The 8,233-nt window shown below is 41.2% G+C and overlaps 1 pseudogene; it reads left to right on the forward strand.

The window, feature by feature from the left end:
* Positions 1–6,867: 6,867 nt before the first annotated feature.
* LOC126274578 (5S ribosomal RNA) lies at positions 6,868–6,985 on the forward strand (annotated as a pseudogene).
* The last annotated feature ends 1,248 nt before the right edge of the window (positions 6,986–8,233 follow it).

Genomic DNA, 8,233 nt, shown 5'->3' on the forward strand with positions numbered 1-8,233 from the left:
CAGCGACAATGACGTTGCTCCTGCATTGTTTTCAATAGCGAATGTTTGATTACCCACAATACATCCCCTAATTATTTCCCTCTGAGTTTCTTCTCTGCTCACATGAACCGCTGGCTATGAAGACAACATTTTGGCACAGACAACGAGCTGTAGGCCAGCGTAGAGAATCGGCTGAATACACTGGCGGCTGTCTTCCATAACGAGGGTATTGGAAAATTGGTACAAAGCTATGAGAAACGTCTAACTCGGATCGGTGATTATAGAGATAAGTATTTGGATGTTGTAGCTGACTACTGCCAAGAAAACAGTTTTCATTTGCACTGTGGTTTTCATATCGAGACCTATCGTTCCTTACTTTCCGAACAGTCCTCGTATTTGCATAAATAGACTAAATCGATTATCGAGCTGTCATTAGATTTGTGTTTTTAAAATAAAGTACGCTTACATAAATTAAACCATCATGTACAATCGTGGAATTTTCGGAAGTTCAACACTGACAACGGCCAGAAATTGCGACCACTGACGATAATATTGCTGAAATTTAACAATTGCTGCTAAAAAAAAAAAAAAAAAAAAAAAAAAAAAACAGGAAAAACTACTCAGAATCATACAACACGACATTACTTGATAGGCTGAAAGCAGAAATTAAGCAAAAACTGGCACATTTGTAGAAGAAAAAAGTTTTGTTTCACCAAGACGAGGCGCCGCCTCGCAGCTCAGCGGTTGCCATGCCGAAAATCCACAGACTGCGGTTCAGCTCCTTGACCACGGTCCTTCCTTACCAGATCTAGCCCCAAACAGAACTTTTCGTCGAATAAGGAGGCCATTACTTTCAGAAACAACTATTTTGCAGAGAAAAAAATAAACTACGCTGCCGGAAAAAAATTTGGAAACCCTTTTAGAAGTTTCAAATTGACTCTGGGTTTATTGTTGCGACAGTGGAGTACCTAAAATTAATAAATTTGAAAAAAAGATTCTGAGGTACCAGGTACTGATCCACGCTAAAACCACTTATACCAGCGTATTTGAAAAGTAAGGACCAATTAAGAGCGAAACAGAAACTACTGTGAAAATCCGAGGGAACTTTGCCTGTCTATCGCTTCACATCGTACTTCTCAGTTCATTGCCCAAAGTTATCACGTAGAAATTCCTAAAACAACAAAATACAGCTGTGTGGATGTGGTGAGAGATTTCGCCTGAAGGTATGCAGCCCGCCTAACGTAAATGTCATGCGTTTCTTTCTTCAACTTTCAGTCGCATTCTGCACGGGCAATGAAGACGCTCCTGCAGTGTTTTCTATGGGAAGTGTTTGATCACCCACAACACAGCCTTTAACTGTCGCCCTCTCCTCACATGAACTTTTGACTACGAAGACAACATCTTGGCTGTTTTTTTTTTTTTGTCATCAATCTACTGACTGGTTTGATGCGACCCGCGACGAATTCCTTTCCTGCGCTAACCTCTTCATCTCAGAGTAGCACTTGCAACCTACGTCCTCAATTATTTGCTTGACGCATTACAATCTCTGTCTTCCTCTACAGTTTTTGCCCTATACAGCTCCCTCTAGTACCATACAGTTTTTGCCCTCTACAGCTCCCTCTAGTACCATGGAAGTCATTCCCTCATGCCTTAGCAGATGTCCCATCATCCTGTCCCTTCTCCTTATCAGTGTTTTCTACATATTCCTTTCCTCTCCGATTCTGCGTAGAACCTCCTCATTCCTTACCTTACCAGTCCACCAAATTTTCAACATTCGTCTATAGCACCACATCTCAAATGCTTCGATTCTCTTCTGTTCCGGTTTTCCCATAGTCCATATTTCACTCCAGACGTACATCCTCAGAAATTTCTTCCTTAATTTAAGGCCGGTATTTGATATTAGTAGACTACTCTTGACCAGAAATGCCTTTTTGCCATAGCGAGGCTGCTTTTGATGTCCTCCTTGCTCCGTCCGTCATTGGTTATTTTACTGCCTAGGTAGCAGAATTCCTTAACTTCATTGACTTCGTGAACAACAATCCTGATGTTAAGTTTCTCGCTGTTCTCATTTCTACTACTTCTCATTACCTTCGTCTTTCTCCGATTTAGTCTCAAACCATACTGTGTACTCATTAGACTGTTCATTCCATTCAGCAGATCATTTAATTCTTCTTCACTTTCACTCAGGATAGCAATGTCATCAGCGAATCGTATCATTAATATCCTTTCAACTTGTTTTTTAATTCCACTCCTGAACCTTTCTTTGTTTTTCATCATTGCTTCCTCGATGTACATATTGAAGAGTAGGGGCGAAAGGCTACAGCCTTGTCTTACACCCTTCTTAATACGAGCACTTCGTTCTTGATCGTCCACTCTTATTGTTCCCTCTTGGTTGTTGTACATATTGTATATGACCCGTCTCTCCCTATAGATTACCCCTACTTTTTTCAGTATCTCGAACAGCTTGCGCCATTTTATATTGTCGAACGCTTTTTCCAGGTCGACAAATCCTATGAACGTGTCTTGATTTTTCTTTAGCCTTGCTTCCATTATTAGCCCTAACGTCAGAATTGCCTCTCTCGTCCCTTTACTTTTCGTAAAGCCAAACTGATCGTCACCTACCGCATTCTCAATTTTCTTTTCCATTCCTCTGTATATTATTCTTGTAAGCAGCTTCGATGCATGAGCTGTTAAGCTGATTGTGCGATAATTCTCGCACGTGTCAGATCTTGCCGTCCTGGAATTGTGTGGATGATGCTTTTCCGAAAGTCAGATGGTATGTCGCCAGACTCATATATTCTACACACCAACGTGAATAGTCGTTGTTTTGTTGCCACTTCCCCTAATGATTTTAGAAATTCCGATGGAATGTTATCTATTCCTTCTGCCTTATTTGACCGTAAGTCCTCCAAAGCTCTTTTGAATTCTGATTCTAATACTGGATCCCCTATATCTTCTAAATCGATTCCTGTTTCTTCTTCTATCACATCAGACAAATCTTCACCCTCATAGAGACTTTCAATGTATTCTTTCCACCTATGTGCTCTCTCCTCTGCATTTAACAGTGGAATTCCCATTGCACTCCTAATGTTACCACCGTTGCTTTTAATGTCACCAAAGGTTATTTTGACTTTCCTGTATGCTGAGTCTGTCCTTCCGACAATCAAATCTTTTTCGATGTCTTCACATTTTTCCTGCAGCCATTTCGTCTTAGCTTCCCTGCACTTCCTATTTATTTCATTCCTCAGCGACTTGTATTTCTGTATTCCTGATTTTCTCTGAACATGTTTGTACTTTCTCCTTTCATCAATCAACTGAAGTATTTCTTCTGTTACCCATGGTTTCTTTGCAGCTACCTTATTTGTACCTATGTTTTCCTTCCCAACTTCTGTGATGGCCCTTTTTAGAGACGTGCATTCCTCTTCAACAGTGCTGCTTACTGCGCTATTCCTTATTGCTGTATCTATAGCGTTAGAGAACTTCAAACGTATCTCGTCATTCCTTAGAACTTCCGTATCCCACTTCTTTGCGTATTGATTCTTCCTGACTAATGTCTTGAACTTCAGCCTACTCTTCATCACTACTATATTGTGATCTGAGTCTATATCTGCTCCTGGGTACGCCTTGCAATCCAGTATCTGATTTCGGAATCTCTGTCTGACCATGATGTAATCTAATTGAAATCTTCCCGTATCTCCCGGCGTTTTCCAAGTATACCTCCTCCTCTTGTGATTCTTGAACAGGGTATTCGCTATTACTTGTTACAGAACTCAATTAGTCTTTCTCCTCTTTCATTCCTTGTCCCAAGCCCATATTCTCCTGTAACCGTTTCTTCTACTCCTTCCCCTACAACTGCATTCCAGTCGCCCATGACTATTAGATTTTCGTCCCCCTTCGCATGCTGCATTACCCTTTCAATATCCTCACACACTCTCTCTATCTGTTCATCTTCAGCTTGCGACGTCGGCATGTATACCTGAACTATCGTTGTCGGTGTTGGTCTGCTGTCGATTCTGACAACCCGGTCACTGAACTGTTCACAGTAACACACCCTCTGCCCTGCCTTTCTATTCATAACGAATCCTACACCTGTTATACCATTTTCTGCTGCTGTTGATATTACCCGATACTCATCTGACCAGAAATCCTTGTCTTCCTTCCACTTCGCTTCACTGACCTCTACTATATCTAGCTTGAGTTTGGTACAAACTTCGAAAGGCAGACGAGCGTAGAGAATTGGCGGAAAGCATATGCGGCTGCCTTCTGTGAAGAGGGCACTGCGATGTTTGCACAACGCCACGTCAGATATCTTAGTCGGAGTAGCAACTATTGAGAGAGGTAGCTGGAAGTTGTGGCTAAGTTAAGTGTTGTGAGTACAAATTGTTGATTCTCACTGTGGTTTTCATTTCGTGACCGATCGGACCTTACTTTCTGAACAGCCCTCATATTAGTACGTGGTGTAGCCTCCACATGTTACTCTGACATCACCTATTGCTCAGAGGAAAACAAATACTAATGACTTGCGGTTGGCATATGTACCTGGAGCTAGTACTCAACCTAAGAACATACGGCCTGCAATAGCTATAATTATTAGTCTGCAAATGATGTAAATACTGATGTAATGTTGTTCAGCACACCGTCCTTAGTCACCAACAGAAATGTCTGCTCTTGAGCCCGCTACAGCCTGTATTATTTGCTAATTTGACAATATTAGTAAGTTATGTCTGTGATCAGATCATCATGTATAAAGAAGGTGACATCGTTATTTCAATCGCAGTAATATTTTCTGCCATAGTAATATTCTACCTTAAACAACGTTGAAGTAATTCTCTCCTTACAACGGGAAACCGTAGGTCTGACAGTTGTCCTTACGCTGCATAACACTTGTTTCTGGTGGAATTCTCTTTCTTGTTTTGCATTAGCTTTGTCGACGAAAGTGAGCGTAGCATTTGCGGGATTTCTATAAATATGTCTCGTCCTTGTCTCAAGATAATGATTATTTCCTTGCAGTAAATGATTCAGTTTTTTGTTTGAACTTACACACAACAACAGTCCATTTTACTCCGCTGCGTAGTAAACAGTTGTGCGCAGAGGCGATAAACATACAGTTGCTACATAAAACAGGGCGCCATTGTAAACCTTATGCCGTTCCAATGTGGGTCGCTAGAAGCCGTTTGGAAGATTCGACGCTCTCGCTAGCAGTCGACAATCGTTTCTGAGTGACAGCTTCCACGTCTAACTCGAAGACGTTCAGAAGATTCATCACGAAATACCAAAGTCAAAGCCGTAGGTAACACCTGGTCTATAATTCCTGGATGCAGCAATAAATTCTCACTTATTCGAAAGCTACTGCTTTGTTAAATGTTAGCTCTTTACTTACAAGATAGATAGTTAGGTTACAATGTATTTACTTTATAAATCAACACATGAGTGTCATATTTCCTTACACACGAACATGGATAACATGTTTCCAATTCATAATTCCGAAGAACATCAAGGTTCTAGAAGACAGTTGCAGCAAGCATATCTGAAGGAACATAGCATCACCCTTTACTGATAACACAGGCTCTGCTATTTTTTATTTACTTACCTATACCAGGGCGTCGACTCTCAATAGATATGTCCTTCCCAGAGAGAAATATACGTAACGTATGAGTGTAGGTTGTGTCACATGGACGGCGACAAATATAAGTTTGCCTTTGACAGTGGGTCGTGCACGGATAACGAAAGTACTGATTGCATAAAGCGGGAATTCCCGGTTTGAGTCCCGGCCCGGCAAAAAGTCGTCATTCTGTTATACAGCTGATGCTTGTCCATATTCGAAACAGCGAATACATTTCGTGTATTTCATGATGGCAGTAGTCGCCGTAGTGTCTGTTCCTTCGGTCACGCATGCATGTCTATAGGAACATTGTATCGTACTTATTGACAGTGCAGGCACTGCTACATCGTATTTATCGGCCAATACCAAACAGCGACTTTCAGTTAAAATGCCACCCTCCCACTCCTGCATCGGAATATACGTCGTGGAAGTACAAGTGCAGATTGTATACACATAGCTGACGACTTGGATGTTTGGGTCTGGGCGTGAGACGTTCTCTAGCAGCTTAGACTACTCGCCGGTACGAGAGCTCTGCGTGTTCGGTCAGAGGGTTAACTGCTCTCTGTAATGAAAAAGAAAAAACTGAGTGAATAGGTTATGTACGAACTTGAACGGGTGTCATTGGACGTTCACCCCGAACAAATGCAACGAACAATAACTAACAAAATGAAATAAAAAAGAACTACTCGGATGGCCTAATTGTAAGGCGACCACTTGCGATAAGCGGTAAATCTGGGTTCGAGTACCGGTCCGGCACAAATTTTCACTTATTCCATTATACAGCTGACGTATGTCCATGTCCAACTGCGAATACATTTCATGTATGGAAATTTGGGTCTGATCGTGACTCGTACACGGATAGTCAAAGCGGTTAACGTGACCGCTCGCGTAAACCTTCACAAGGGTTCGAGTCCCGATCAGGCACAAATGCAGTCTTTCCATTATACAGCTGATAGTTGTCCGTATTCGTAACTTCAAACATGTATCACGTATATCCAGAGACAAATGTTCAGGAAATTGTTAATGTTTAGGAAGATGGACCTATTAATTAGTTCAATACGAACTGAAGCATAATCTGTACCTTGATTACCTGCAGCGAGGTAGTTTGAGAGACTATGTAGTCTGCAATACCAAATCTCTCACCAAATTACTTGTGTATCATCTACGCCAGTCACAGCATAACATGACACAGGGTTTATTTTATTGAAAAAAACAGCTACAAAGAATATTACGTCACTATGAACTATATGTAATCCTGTTTTTCTGTAAATGTCTATGTAATTTGGGCCAACGGCCTTGCCGCAGTGATAACACCGGTTCCCGTCAGATCACCGAAGGTAAGGGCTGACGGGCTGGACTAGCACTTGGATGGGTGACCGTTCGGTCTGCCGAGCGCTGTTGGCAAGCGGGGTGCACTCAGCCCCTGCGAGGAGCTACTTAATCGAGAAGTAGCGGCTCCGCTCTCGGAAACTGACATACGGCCGTGAGAGTGCTGTGCTGACATGTCCCTCCAAATCCGCATCCAGTGTCGCCTGTGGGCTGAGGATGACACGGCGGCCCGTCGGTACGGATCGGCCTTCATGGCCTGTTCGAGGAGTTTAGTTTTTTTAGTTTCCTATATAATTTGCAGTGTACACTAAAAAAAGAGCAGCACTTTCATATTATATTTACTCACACATATTTTTGCGAGTAATTGAGGGAGTCATGAGAAAATGGATGCAAGTGACATTTGCCACAAGAATAAGCATTGTAAGGCATGCTAAATTGGTGTGGCAAAGGCGTACAAGTGAAATCTCACTCTCTGCTGATGCATGGTGAAAGGAGTAAAAAGTAGTTACAAGATGTCACGAAACTCTTACTTCCATGTCGGGTTATGCATATGTTTCATTTTCTGTGTTACCTAAATAACCTTTTTATGTTGCGTGAGAGGAGGGACGTGACCCAGGTGGTGCAAAATATTGTCAGTAATGGGATAACACACTAAATAATACTCCTCCTTACTTTGTGTCGCATAGGAAGCCACAAAGGCATGGAGTTCTTGTAGCTTCATATGGAAGTTTTATTGTAGCTCTAAATACCAATTTTATACTAAGTGAGTTGGTAACAACCAAGAATAAAGATTTATGGAGAAAACTTGAATCACAATCTCCCTTAATTCTCAATATTTTGGGAGCAAATAGATACAAGTGTATATAGACTTTCACGAACTGTGATATGAAACTGATCATTTATGTTAACTTGTTATTCCACTATACAAACAGAAAATGCCACAAAGTATTTTTATGTCTAACATACACAAGAAATTAAAATACCATTTTGTAATCTCTTAAGAAGTCTGAAACCTTCAGTATTCTGAAAACTGAGTGAAGTGTACTTGAATTTCTTTCTTCTGCCTCCGGTTTGGTGAGCCTGATATCAAAGAAAGTATTAAAAACTATAAAAAAACTTAAGTTTTTGTTTTCATTACGTAGTGCCGGAAAATGAAATTTAACTGAATTAATAGGAAAATTTAGGTTACGAAATACGAATAGCGAAGTGTACGTCGTACACCCAACAGATCTCTCAGATACTAGCAGAAGAAAAATAAGTACACCTGGAAAGACAATGCCTATTTTGATCCGACGACGACTTATACCGTCTGGAGAATAGTAG

The sequence above is a fragment of the Schistocerca gregaria genome, chromosome 5 (genome assembly GCF_023897955.1).
Source record: "Schistocerca gregaria isolate iqSchGreg1 chromosome 5, iqSchGreg1.2, whole genome shotgun sequence".
NCBI lineage: Eukaryota > Metazoa > Arthropoda > Insecta > Orthoptera > Acrididae > Schistocerca > Schistocerca gregaria.